Below are 15631 nucleotides of genomic sequence, written 5' to 3' on the forward strand. Positions count from 1 at the left end.
TAGTTAATTGATAGACTAGCATTCAACGACATGCGCTACGCCACAGATGTGAGTGAGAATTGTATTATTAATGCCTTAGAGTACGTTACTCCTCCAGTTCGCTGTTTCGTACTCTCTCCACGTTACTGTATCGTAGTTTTAAGGGTTAATTACGCATTTCGCTATGCCCAGTCACCTGACACGGCATATAATTAGTTACATTGTAGACTGGCTTACAGTAAATGATTGAGAGGATTCATATTTTTCGAACGGTTTATAGTCACATGGCGGGAGCGATAATAGTGAACGGAATCGTTTGCAGGATGTGCTTACAGAGCATTATTACCATACGGGATGCTAGCAGGGAAATATCGACCTTACGACAACCTCACACGTTTGTTTGTCTGTAGAACAAAATATTGGTAGGAGCTGATGATTCGCCTTGTATATATGTTAAATCCATCGCATTTTTAAAGCCGGTATTACACCTTCCGTGTACTAGGCCGAGACAGTGCTTTCGCCGAGTGCTCGACTAATGTGATACGTACAGTCAGTACTTGGGCTAGTAGCGAGAGAGTTATTCGGACGAGACAGTGGATAGAAACGTGCCCCAACCCATCGGCCGAATAAATACCCCCACCACCTGCCCACTCGCCTCGGCGCTTCACTCGCTCTTCACTCGGTTAGTGCAATCAGTCAAGTCAATAGTGCTCGAGTGTTCTTGCGTTGCGTTGCGTTCTTTGATTCTATTTATTCAATAGCAATGGCTAAACGGAGTAGTGAAACAATGTTCAAATTAATTCAAGAGTACAAAACACACGAATGTTTATAGGACTTCAAATCTGGTGTGTACAAAGACAGATTTAAGCGTGATAGTGCTTATGACAAGTTGATAGAAGCTATGAATTTAGCCGACTTCGGTGTACCAGGCGTAAAAAAATAAAATTAAAAACTTGTGTCTGCTTTTTGAGTTTTAGGAGTTATCATTTCAAGCAAAGAAAAAAATCAATCTCACCCCAATCTCATAAAACTATATGCTTTGAGTCTTCAGTTTAAAATTCCCTCAACACGGTTGCAGTTCCTTCTTGATTATCTCTTCTTAATAGCAAAGGTGTTGTCCATAATCGTTTTCTATTTTTGATGATTTCATCTTTGATTTCCTCAATTAGCCTCCTGAGGCCCAGAACATTTCTCTTTTGGCCAAATGTCATAAAAGTGTATACTTCTTTAACGGTGTCTTGGTGGGACACAGCAAATTGAGAAGCATATCACACCAAGGTAAATGAATTCCCAAAAAAATGGAACACCAACAAAAGGTCCATTTTTATTTATTTCATTTTTAAAACATTTCTTGTACGGGATATTCCATTTTTAAGCAGTGTCCTTTTAAAAGGACACCAGACCTCAGGAGGTTAGAATAGGTATGATCAAGTTGTTTGCTTAACGTCGCATCGACACAGATAGGTCTTATGGCGACGATGGGATAGGGAAGGCCTAAGAGTTGGAAGGAAGCGGCCGTGGCCTTAATTAAGGTACAGACCTGGTGTGAAAATGGGAAACCACGGAAAACCATCTTCAGAGCTGCCGGCAGTGGGATTCGAGCCCACTATCTCCCGGATGCAAGCGTTCCCCTGACCGCACGGCCAAATCGCCCGGTCTCTTCTTATTGTGATCACATCTATTCCTCAATAAGTTACTCGGCCGAGCAACAAAGCGAGTGGCTCGGACCAGTATTCAGTAGGTATACTTTCGGCTTAAGAGACTCAACAGAGGATCTAGAATGATGGAACAGATTGGGGGTAGTAAGAGGCCAGTAGTCCAGCCAAGGCCATCTGCAACCGTTTACTTAAAGCGGAGCTATGATCATAGGTGCAGGGGCATACATCGCGATCTTGGAGCTCATGCTATCTCATTTCTGGAGAGATAGCTCGTCATCATGACACTCAAAGCACCACATGCAACACATCGCGGCAAGCTGAGTTCTAGCTCGCATACATGATATCAGCGCACCACGTGGTTGTTGAATCTTGCGGTGGCCTTGCTGCCAGTACCAATGCAGTTGAGTAGTGGCAATACAACAGATATGTCATCGAAACCACCAAATTTTAGCAGTCAATCCAACAAGGGCTTCTATGGAAAGAAATTTTGGCAAGGTAAGACCTATCATCACTGAAAAAAAGTAGTACCGTACAGTTATCCCTCAGAATGTAAATGACTTATTAGTCCACAACTTTGTTTTGTAACGCTATTGCCTTTCATCTGCGCACTCATTTGCGTGGAGAAATATCGGCGTGGCACTGTGTTCTTATTATAGGGGCGACGAACACGTTTGACCGACCAATTTTTCAATTATTTTATTATTTAAAATTGAACTTTTCACTTTATATCAGTGCAAATTGTTTGTTAATAACTTTCGGAGTTATGACCAAAAACATGAAGCCCTCTCACCCAAGCAAGCCCTTTATCGGTAAGTTCTTTGCTCATTTCCCGTAAAGTTTGTTTTTCATAACCGCTTCCCTGATAACTGTGAAAATTCTTAAGATATTAAGATGAAATTTTGCATGCATGTATATTTCATGGGGAAGAAAATATACTAGAATTATTGAGCTAGCTTAATTAAGCTAGCTTTATTGGTTAAGTTTTAAAAACTATTTAAAAATGAAAATTGATGAAAAAATGAATTGACTACTTGAAAATAATTTCATGAAAACAATATGTAGTCTATACTTGATGAACTTCACTGATTCTAGTATAGGTTGTAGTTATAACATTACTAATCCTAATAAGAAATAATCTTATAAAAATGTTCCTGTGTTTAGAAAGTATTAGGGAAACGGCAAAATGGTGGCCATGATACACCGCCATTTTGAATAATTAATTTCTGTATATAGAGTGGCATAGGTTTCTATGATTTCTTAAATATGTAGGCATAGTATTTAGGAATAATGTGTTTGCCATATTAAGTTTCCTTTTAGTATTAATTTCAAATGCTACGAAAAAATGTTTAATACACCCCATTTTTCTATTTTCATAGATGTAGTCCCTTCCCCCCTCTAAAGCCTCACAAAATTATTATTTTCATAGTAAAAATGGATCCAATAAATGGCCGGTAACCTCCAACTCACTCTAATTTTGTTGTATTATTCAATAACATGATCACATTTTTATGTGAAACGTATATTGTAAATATTTATCAAGTATTCATGAAGAAGTGCTTTCTTCATATAGCAATTCTGCTATAGTGTCACTAACACGTAAGTTTGTAATAAAGTGTGTATTCCACCAAGTACTAGCATCGTAGTCATCTATACTAAAAGAGGTAAAGTTTGTATGTAATGGCTAATCTCAGGAACTACTGGACCGATTCTAAAAGTTAGTTTACTAATGTAAATATTCATTATCCGTGAGGGACATGGGCTGTATTTTAGTTTTTTTTTTTTTAAATCGAGGGGAAGGGGGCACGGGGGTGATATGAAAATACTAGGCTAATATAGGCGAAATGTCGAATTTGTCATACAAGAACGAGACAAAACTCAATTAAGCCCCTTGACGCAAAGAACAAAACTCGGTAAGCCCTACGGGCCCGAAAACCATGTTTTAAGGCCATAAAACCAACCGCTATGGAGAGATTGGCACCGCACCACCCTACTCTAGGAATCGGATAAAGGAATGAACTGCCGTAACCGTGGCAACATCTGTGCCAAGATTGTACAGCAGCAAGATCATCTACAATATATCACACAAACCTAACATGATACAGACATGAAAACTGGTATTTAGAATCTCCTTTAAAAATAAAAGGACACACATTTTTAGAAAATCCACTTGAGGGGTGATTGGGGGGGTGTGAAAAGAAGTGAGGAAGGATTTGAATTATTTATATAAGGATACGTAGGCTACAGTATATTTCAGAAACTGAAGATGTTACAGACGTTAAAATTGGTACTCGGAATCTCCTTTAAAAAAAAATGAACGCACTTTTTTGAAAAATCCACTCAAGGGGCTAAAATAATAAGAAAGTGGGTGAATTTTCAAAATGAGAGTCTTCTTCTTGTTCTTCTACCGCTATTCCCACACCTGTGGAGTCTCGGGTGCGAACTGTGTCCCAAATGTGGATTTGGCCCTGTTTTACGGCTGGATGCCCTTCTTGACGCCCTTGAGGAATGAAATTACTATTGCGTGTTCCCGTTGTGGTTGGTATGGTATGTCGAGGGAATATGAAGGGGAGAGGGTTGGGACAAACACAAACAACCTGTCCCCGAGCCAGAAGAATTAATCACACGCGATTTAATTCCTTGACTCAGCCCGAAATCGAACCTGGAACCCTGTGAACCGAAGACCTCATCGCTGACCCCTCAGCCAAGGAGTGGGACAGATTTTTAAATGAGTATATATACAGTATTTCTCATAAACGTAACATGTTACAGACATGAAAACTGGCATTTGTAATCTCCTTTAAAAATAAAGGAACACGTACTTTTTGTTTTCGGACAATCAACTTAAGCTGGAGATCGAAAATAAGTGTAGTAGAATTCTTTTTATGAGGATACTTATATCTCAAAAACTGTGATGTTACAGACGTGAAAATTTGTATTTGGAATCTCCTTTAGAAATAAAGAAACCCTTTCTGTTTCTCACATGTAGAGTTCCATGTCGCATGTTCCTGATTCAGCTCTGCCAGTAGCTTGGTCATCTTAGCCCCAAAAGGCAATGCCACAAATGTGGTTTACAAAGAGTTTCTGGGGTAAATGAAATGCAATTTTTTGGTGTGTTTTTAATACTTTAAGGATTTTCAGGTAATGTCATAGTGCAGTACCGAGGAACAATTTGTTTTTATCAACTTAGAAAACCCTCGCGAGCGAAGCCGTGGGTAACAGCTAGTAATAAATATATGTGGTTCCGACGTTAGGGCTACTCAAAACCAGCACGCTTGCTCGCCGCTCCATTCCAGCTCGGCGGATTGAATGCACTCAGTCGACCCGGCATACCGCTAGCTCGCCTGATACGAGAAGCGAGCTCGCGCGTGCTGCAAGAGTTCGAAACATTCTACTGCGCGTTTGCCGCTAGGCAGACTTTCAATCTCACCTCTCCACTGTGTAACCTACCTCTAGTGGTGTCGAGAAAGGCATGTCTGGAGGGATGAATAGCGAAACACTGCATGCAGTGTCGGCGCTTATGATGGCCGTTTGCTTGTGTAACGTTGATCGGGTGACTTATACCTTTCGCAGTATACAACAGATACTCACCGAAACGGCATCGAAAATTACAGAATGGAGAGCAATAATCATCTACTGTTTCCATAGAGATAAAACAGCAGTGTGTAATCATCCAAAACGTCGTCCAATCTGTCCTGATGCCATTATTGCAACAACGCGGAGAGACACTATTCCGAAAGGACAGCGCCTCTCTGCATTGCTGTGCAAATGAGTGTACTCTCCAAGTTGTTCGTTAAATCCTCACGCCGGCACGTTCACCATTGTCCTCCACTGAGCTTGTGTGGGACTGAACTTGATGATATGTCTTGTGACCCGGTCTACGGCACTGCTGACATACCTCGCCCAACTGTGAAACCTGCTGGAATGTAGATGGAACTCTCGAATGATACTCGTCATGTCGGGGATTTTTGCTAGACGAGGGCACATAGAATATTTTAAAAAAGAAAAAAAAAATCGTGCAAGAGCCTCGAAGGCCTGCAGATTACGAGGTGTCGTGAGGTCAGCACGACGAATCCTCACGGCCGTTGTTCTTGGCTTTCTACATCGGGTGCATGGAGTATAGAAATGGTATTCAGAACGACCTCTGATCTCTATACCCACGAGTACTATCCCTGTGAGTGAATATTTACAGTATACTGCATATTATGAATTTGCAGTCTGCTGGGGCATGCTGGGGTAAGTGAACCGTGGTGTCCTACTTTCCGCTTGTGACTCTTTATGATATAAATTTAAGACCGAATGTAAATGGCACTCCAACGTCTACAAAAACTGACATTACACTACCTAGGTACATGCCGCTGATGGCACGTTCATATATTACTTGTCGGTTTTCCGTGGTTCCCCATTTTCACATAAGGAGAGCGCTGGGACTGTACCTTAATTAAGGTAACGGTTCCTTCCTTCCATATCCTAGCTCTTTCCTATCCCATCGCCGCCATAATACCTATCTGTGCCGGTGTGACATAAAGCAAGTTGGAAAAAAATATTACTTGAGAGATAAAATACGTAAACAGTCACAATAAAAATAAGACCAAATTAAATGAGATTCTTTGGAATGACACAATCTTTAATCGAATGGTTCACTCGAATTATCGATAACAATACTCACGAGATTTCAATTAACAACCCGGTATGAAAATGAAATGGCGTATGGCTTTTAGTTCCGGGATGAGTCCGAGGACTTCGGCTCGCCAGGTACAGGTCTTTTGATTTGACGCCCGTAGGCGACCTACGCGTCGGGATGAGGATGAAATGATGATGAACACGACGCGTACACCTAGTCCCCTTGCCAGGGGAATTAACCAATTATGGTTAAAATTTCCGACCCCACCGGGAATCGAACCCGGGACCCCTGTGGCCAAAGGCCAGCACGCTAATCATTTAGGCATGGAACCGAACAACAACCTATTATAGTAATATTGCACGTTCTGAATAGCTTAGGCCAAGCTGGCAACACGTGTTATGTTTCCATGGCAGCAAACACTTTTTATGAAAATATTCAATTGTTTTAGCTACTGTAGCTCATAAACGTATGAAAGGGTTGTTGTTTTAAGGGGATTATGACATAACGATCAACAGGCCTGTGTTATTAGTATGAAGTCTGGCTGATAACATGTGTAGATGTGACGCATTTATTATTATTATTATTATTATTATTATTATTATTATTATTATTATTATTATTATTATTATTATTATTATTATTATTATTGTATTTACCAGACCAAGAGAGCCCTTGATTTTGTAAGAATCATCCATTCTTTCATCATTACCACCGCATTTTGAGTGGTCAAAACTGTATTTTTTTCTTAATGTTCAGAGGTTTATAACCTTCCCCTTAAAACAGCAATGATTACCGTGCATTTTGCGTTCGAGTGTATTATTATTAATCACAAGTAGGGTTGATCCAAGAGGGTCGACGCGTAGTTAACAGCGAAGTAAGTTAATCTGTAATGCCGTCGTAACCAATTCAGCCTCTTCGTAGCTGCTAAGACTTGATGGCGCTTGATGCAGTGAAAATAGTGGCCGGGTTTTTATGACATCCCACCAAGTTCTCGGCTGTTAATTTGTATGGAGATGATGACGTCGCGGTATATCGTTCCTCCTCCCCTTCGCCACCTTGCTGGGGGTTTACATCCATCTTGAGTAGGGAGAAGGGCTGCTCTATTCAGGCTACGATGGCAACTTCGATTATAAGATACAAATGAAGCTTCTCACATCTCCGCCGCTACCTCATCCTCTCTCCTCTGCTATAGGAAGGAAGGAAAGGAGGTAGGTTTATCGGGGAAGGAGATTTGTGAGAGTGGGGTGAGACAGGCGAATTTCCGCAGTGAACTGCAAAGATGGCGGTTGATGCAGGGGAAAATTGTCTTGGAGTTTTACGAGATCTCGACTTCATGGCTTAAACGACACTGGGGTTGCCCCAGAAATGTTTATAGATTGTGCTGCATCGAGATAAAAATAAAGTGAAGAAGACAAGACATCTCTTTACTACGATGAGTGATTCGCTTATTTTACTATAGACGCATCAAAGTTCCACTCAACCTACAATTCAGTTTCTATGGCAAATATTTCTGCTGTATATTATTAAGTTCCCATGTTTTAGTTGTTTACTTCACTTTAAATGAATTCGTAATGATGTTCACTAACTGTTTGGTCCAGCTCCCTGATTGACTGATCAGCGTCGGGCCCCGCGTTAGATTTCCGGCCGGGCATTTTAGCTACATGTGGTTAACTACTTTAGTTCGGGGACTGCATGTTTATAATCCTCTTAATATACAACTTCATTTACACACAACACACTAGTCTATTATTATTATTATTATTATTATTATTATTATTATTATTATTATTATTATTATTATTCATTCCTTTTTTACAATATTTAAATAGAGCTTCGTGCTATATTGTAACGTAAAACGACCTTGAAATGGTCCTCGGTGGTTTCCCATTATTAATTCCTGGGAATTATATTCAAAAGATCCCGGCTCTCTAATGTCTATCATTCTCTCCTATCATAACGCCCTATAGTAAAAAAATACGGGCTTCGAAGCAATACAGGTTATTCGGGAGTTCTAACGCATGGATTCAATATGGGGGACTCGTGAGCATGATGGCCCAAACATCTAAAAGGAACCTCCCTCTCATCCTTCACCAATTCAACTCTGTTCTGAAGCTATGAAGTACACATCACATTTCCTAGTTTTCAATGAAAGAAACTTTTATTGCTTCACTCCTCAGCACACAGAGGATGATAGTTCTATTTGCGATGTCTGTCTGGGTATTTATTTGGAAACAAACTAACAAACGAAGTGGAATTCGATGGGGTGTTATTAATATCAATCGGGTCTTTAATGAGGATGCATCTGGATATGTTCGGAGTTAATGATGGTCGGATAAGAGGGGATGACCAGGAAAAGATAGAATGTAATAAGGTATTCTTAACAACTGTTTCTAAACACATAAATGTAGAATTGGATCGTTAAATAAGAGTAGTTGAATTCTGATGATGTGAGTAGGCCCTATCTATAAGCAGTTTTAAAAATGTAACTCATAACACTTCTATAGATGTGGCGACTAAGTGTATCATCGAAGATCTTAATTCAAAATACTTCATTCTCCTAAGGTGACTGGAAAATGAAATACTCGAGGTAGAAGACGAGAATTCCTCCATGAAGAAGATACAATCCTTAGAATCTCATCTATACTAAATGTTAAATGTTAACATACAGATCATGTGCACAATGACGAAGTATCGTACCAAGAAAATAAATACGTTTCTTGAAAAAATCAATGCAGTCCGGATAAAGTTCACAAAGCTATGGTACTTTGAGTTCATAACTATAGGGCTCATCGCTGGGAATAGAAGAGGTAAATCCATGGAGAAATCCCCTTCGTGGTGGATAAAGTCAGTGATGGGCGGGTACTTAACAGACGTCACTTATGAGAAAGATTGATTACGCTGCGTCCTTCCGTGCGCGCCAAACTTCTGACGACTGGCACCAATACGAGAGTGAGTAAAAAATTTCCTAACTCGAAGAGTCTTACAGCCTGGCTTAATTTCTTTCCTCCGTAGTGATATACGCAGCACCAAAGTTACATACCTGTCCAATTTTAAAATAATCAGAAGTTGGATATTACTGTGATCATACGAATATGCAGTAAAATTCTCTGACGTCTTGTAGAAAGTACGATAAGGAATTTTCTCGTGATCCTTTGACATTCCTAAGCAATACGATGTTAAAAATTCGCGTTTAATTCGAAGTAATAATACCATGTTAGGACCGTCATATATTAAGAGTCATTAAACAAAAAGTAAGATAACAAGAGCTCGAGCCGAGAAGCGTTATTTTGCAGGCAGATATATGGATACACAGTGGAAAGGCACTGATACACATTATTTCTCAACATAGTCACCATTATTGTCCAAGCACTTGTTCAAGCAGTACATCATTGCATCAATGCCGGAGAAGATCAATGCTTCTTAAACGGTCCGAAGAGATGAAAATCACAGGATGCCAGGACGGGGCTGTAAGAGGGATGGTCGAGATTGTTTATTCCCTTACCAGAGGAACGACAATGAATACTGCCTCTTACTGTTAAACATTGAAGGTTTGTGGGATCAACGACCTGGACTTCTCTCAAAAGGCATCGTGTTGCTATTCCCTAACCAGAGGAGCGACAATGAATACTGCCCCTTACTGTTATACATTGGAGTGTTTGCTACCAGAAACATTGGACTTCTCTCAAAAGGCATCGTGTTGCTATTCCCTTACCAGAGGAGCGACTATGAATACTGCCTCTTACTGTTATACATTGGAGTGTTTGCTACCAGAAACATTGGACTTCTCTCAACAAGGCATCGTGTTGCTATTCCCTTACCAGACGAGCGACAATGAATGTTGCCACTTACTGTTATACATTGGAGTGTTTGCTACCAGAAACATTGGACTTCTCTCAAAAGGCATCGTGTTGCTATTCCCTTACCAGAGGAGCGACAATGAATACTGCCTCTTACTGTTATACATTGGAGTGTTTGCTACCAGAAACATTGGACTTCTCTCAAAAGGCATCGTGTTGCTATTCCCTTACCAGAGGAGCGACAATGAATACTGCCTCTTACTGTTACACATTGGAGTGTTTGCGGGTAGCAACGACCTGGACTTTTCTCAAAAGGCATCGTGTTGCTATTCCTTTACCAGAGGAGCGACAATGAATACTGCCTCTTACTGTTATACATTGGAGTGTTTGCTACCAGAAACATTGGACTTCTCTCAAAAGGCATCGTGTTGCTATTCCCTTACCAGGGGAGCGACAATGAATACTGCCTCTTACTGTTATACATTGGAGTGTTTGCTACACAGCAACTTTGGACTTCTCTCAAAAGGCATCGTGTTGCTACACAGCAACTTTGGACTTCTCTCAAAAGGCGTCGTGTTGCTATTCCCTTAGCATAGGAGCGACAATGAATATTGCCTCTTACTGTTATACATTGGAGTGTTAGCGGGTAGCAACGACCTGGACTTCTCTCAAAAGGCATCGTGTTGCTACACAGCAACTTTAGACTTTTCTCAAAATGCATCATGTTGCTGTTCCATTACCAGAGGAGCGACATACTGCCTCTTACTGTCATACATTGGAGTGTTTGCGGGTAGCAACGACCTGGACTTCTCTCAAACGGCGTCGTGTTGCTACACAGCAACTTTGGACTTCTCCCAAGAGGTGTCGTATTGCTGCACAACACCAGACCAAACGCAGCCAACAGCACGAGTAAATTGTTACGGCACTTCCGGTGGAAGGTTCTGGACCATCCTCCCTACATCCCCAACCTGGCACCCAGTGATTTACATCTCTTCAGACTGTTAAAGAAGTAGCTGGGTTGTAAGCGGGACACTGCTGTTCAGTATGTCGTCATGACGTGGTTTCATGGACTGGACGTAGATTTCTTCCATTTCTACACCGATACCTTGTTGTAGGGCCTACTACTGCAAAAAATGCTTGGACAAGGAAGGTCACTATGTTTAATAGTGCCCTACCACTGTGTATCCTTACCTATATCTGCCTGTAAAAGGAAAGTTACCGAGCTCGATAGCTGCAGTCGCTTAAGTGCGGGAAGTATCCAGTAATCGGGACATAGTGTGTACGAGCCCCATTGTCCACAGCCCTGAGGATGGTTTTCCGTGGTTTCCCATTTTCACACCAGGCAAATGCCGGGGCTGTACCTGTATTAAGGCCACGGCCGCTTCCTTCCAATTCCTAGGCCTTTCCTATCCCATCGTCTCCATAAGACCTATGTGTGTCGGTGCGACGTAAAGCAAATAGCAAAAAAAAAAAAAAAAAAGAGGAAAGTTACTCCATGCGAGCTCCTGTTACCTTATTTTTTGAGGCTAACTTGTACATATTCTATTTATTTCTCACTGTTATGGACCGCTTAGATCTTGTTATACACTTGGAGTCGAATTATAAAAGAAAATAACCATCAAACGCAGTATGTTCCCCCCCAAAAATGTGGTAAGTAATCGAGGCATGGATAGTACACCTCAAAACAAAATAAAACTTCCCCATGAATACACGTCCTATAACCTATCGTTTACGAGTTAGAGTTACTCCACGTTTATAGTAAAATTATTGGTAAGTAGCCCTACCTCGTTCATCCCACTTGGAGTAACTGTAGCCGTGTTTATGCACAATAAGCCCTAAAAATATTTTACAAGTTTGAGGCCTTTCGGCTACTGAACGGCGTATATTCTAGTGTAATTGGGAACCGTGCATGACGCAATCAATGAGATAATTTTACATTATTTTTGCCAAGGAGGAATCATGGACATCAACGAACCAGAAACTATTTAAATTAAAGGATATGATGCCTTAAGAGAAAATGCCTGACTCCAAAATTAATAAAAAATATCCCCTCCATTCCAGCTGAAACATGCATAATTAGTAAACGATCGAATATAAACTCAAGCATATATTCTAAGTTTATAGGCAAGTTTTGTATTGTTTTTGAATGTATTCACCCAGATTTTCTAACACTTTTGGCAATATCTGTATCAGTGTTTCACCACCCAAAATCGAAATATATATATATATATATATATATATATATATACTAGCAAATGTACCTCTGCTTCGCTACGGTATTCTACATTGTATACGGATGTCGACGTAAAGACTGTGCGTGCAGTAAATGAGATTGTTTTAAAATTGCATGTCTCTTAGCCTTATCCGAGAAATAGCATGGGGAGGTCCCCATACGTTGTTTCCAATGTAAAGTGAGGGTTGCGGAGTTGTGATGATAACGGCAGGCTCACTTGCCTACTGCCATTCACAATCGAGTTGGCAAGTTTACGTTATAATTGCAGGCCCCATTACCTACTGCGCGGTCACAATCGATTTGGGGAGTTTTAGTTACATTGGCAGACCCATTTCCTACTTTCAGACAGATTACAGTTGAGGAGTTTTTATTATAATAGCAGGCAACTTCCCTACCACCAATCAAAATTGAGTTGTTCAGTTATCATTATAATGACAGGCCCTTTTTACTGCTGCCAGCCAGCTTACTGCCAGTCACACAGAATTAGTGAGTTTTCATGAAAATAGCAGGCTACTATGCCTAATGCTTGTCAAATTTGAGATTGGAACATTTGTTTATAATGGCGGGCACCTATGCCTAGAGCCAAACACAATAGGGTAGGGGACTTTCGAACAAAACTGCATGATCCCTTGCCTTCTGCAAGACAAATCGAGAAGTGAATTATTCATTAAAATGGTAGGCCCTCCTTACTAATGCCAGTTACACAGGAGTTGGAGAAGGACCCCATTTCTACTGCCAGCAGTCAAAGTCGGTGTAGGGAGTTCTGATTACAATAGCAGACACACCCTTTCTCGATCGCTACAAATCGACATCAATGAATATATATAGATGGACATACGAAAGTATATGCATGTTTACAATATTGCAGATCTTCATTTACAGATTAACTGCTGCTAAACGGCACGTCATATAGACAAAGGATTTTACCGTAAGGCGCAGTATTTAGCGATCTAAATGGCTGGTCCTATGATATTTTCTCGCATTTCATCTATTCATGAGTCAGATTGAGTCAGAAACCTTGAATAGGTTGAAATTTGTGTAAGATTATCTTACATTGCATTACTTTTCGGATAATTATGTGACATAGCATTTTGCTCACATATGGGTACTGGGTGGGCCAATGTTCGTGTAGAGTTTGATCATACTATCTTTCCTGTAAGTGATTGAAAGCATGAATTATATAGGTAAAGAGTCCAAATTTACTTAAAATCGAGAAATAGAGACGAATCTAACGTATAAGCGATACAGATACGACAAAAAGTCGTAAGACCAAGGTTGAAGATCACTCCTAATTCAACGAAGATTGTACCATCCATTATGTGAGAGGACCTCCCGTTTATCCCACGAAAGACCTCGAAATGAAGGTCTGCACCATCATTAAAATTGTTTCCATATTTCGATATTCTTCGGGGATAAAAAATAAAAAATTAAAGATCTGTGATGTTTTTCGTTCGTTACAGGCTGAAAAGTATAATTTTGCCAAATTTCAATTTTCTTGCTTGTCTGGCAGATTATGCTGCAATCTGGATTTTGGGTGAGGGGGTAAAAATTATGACTTTCAGGAAATTAAACCAAAAAATATGCAGACGATCATTATTACTCCTCAAACGGGTATCTGTATGAAAATGTCACCAAAATTGTCAATGTACAGGCACACACAGTCGTTACGATTTTATTTATATAGATAGATAAGGAATCTGCTCCACGTACAACACATTTTGGCTACGTCAGCTGGACTTAACCTGCAAAACCAACCGTTCATGATATCTCACTTATTAATCCTCCTGTCGAAAAATTCACTTGAGAACAAAAGTTTTAGAAATGGATTTCCATTAAGGATTGTAGATTTCGATTAATTTTGGATGTGCATATTTTGAGGAAGTGCAAAATCATGGTTCCGGTTTCGGATAAACCCCCAGTAAATTTAGGTATTCAGAAATAATATTGGCCCTAAAACCTACACAAGGACAGGTGGATTCTAAATATCAAGTTTGTTAGAAATATATTCAGTAGTTTTCAAGTTATAAAAACTCATACAATCAAACCGACAAACAGACACCAAAGTTAAGAAATATGCAGATGGTCATTATTACAACTGAAAGGGATAACTGTATGGAAATTCCGCCAAAATAGCCAATGTATAGACAGACGGTCGTTGCGATTATATTTATATAGATGACAGATAAGCATGAGCACGTTTGTAAGTGCAAACCTTCATTTCGAGATTTACTGTTCCTAAACGGTACATCATACCAACAAACGCTTTGCACCCTCAGACATCATTTTCATCGCTCTACATGTTTGGTGTTAAAACATTTTCTCGTATCTCACATTTTTATGGGTTCGATTGAGTTACGATATTTGAATGGGGTGAAATTTGGGTACATTTTCATCATTTTACATTATTTTTCACATACTTATGTGGAAGCTAGAATCATGAAATTGGGTTCGCATATAGCCATTGGTCGTGTCAATGTGCGTGCCAAATTCGATGACTCTACCTCTCCTATAAGTGTGTCAAACTAAGTAATACACGTGTAAAAAGCACAAAATTTACGAACCATCGAAATATACAGCAAATCTACCCTACAAGGGAGAGAGAGAGAGAGAGACGACAAAATATCACAGGACCAAAGTTGTAGATCACTCGAAGTTGAACGGAGATCGTGCCATCCGTTTTGTGATAGGACTTACCGTTTAGCCGCGAAATACCTCGAAACGAAGGTCTGTACCGTCATTAAATTGCCCATATTTCGATATTATTCGGCATAAAAAGTGAAATATTTAAAGATCTTGGAAGTTTTCCGTAGGTTACCGGCTAAAACGTATAAATTTGCTTAATTTCAATTATTCAGCTCGCGTGGCAGATTGTGAGGCAATCTTGATTTTGGGCGAGGGGGGGGGGGGGGTAAAATTTAGGACTTCCAGGAAACTATAGCTAAAAAATATGCAGGTGGTCATTATTACCCCTTAAGCGGAGAGCTGTACGAAAATTGCTCCAAAATAGTCAATGCACAGACACACGGTCGTTACGATATGATTTATCTAGATAGATAAGGAATCTGCTCCACGCATAACACCTTTTGGGCTATGTCCGCTAGACTTAGCCTGAAAACCGACCTTTCATGTTATCTCCCTTATTAATCCTTCCGTTGAAAAATGCACACGAGAAAAATAAATTAGAATTGGATTTCCAAACAGTTTGATCGATTTCCAGTCAGCTTGGTCTTGTACTTTATATATTGTGGGGAGTAAAAATCAGCATTTCGGTCCCCTATAAAACCCCAGTCCATTCCGGGAATTTGAAATGGTATAAACCTTAAAACCTACCCTTGGAGGGGTG

The sequence above is a fragment of the Anabrus simplex genome, chromosome 7 (assembly GCF_040414725.1).
Source record: "Anabrus simplex isolate iqAnaSimp1 chromosome 7, ASM4041472v1, whole genome shotgun sequence".
NCBI lineage: Eukaryota > Metazoa > Arthropoda > Insecta > Orthoptera > Tettigoniidae > Anabrus > Anabrus simplex.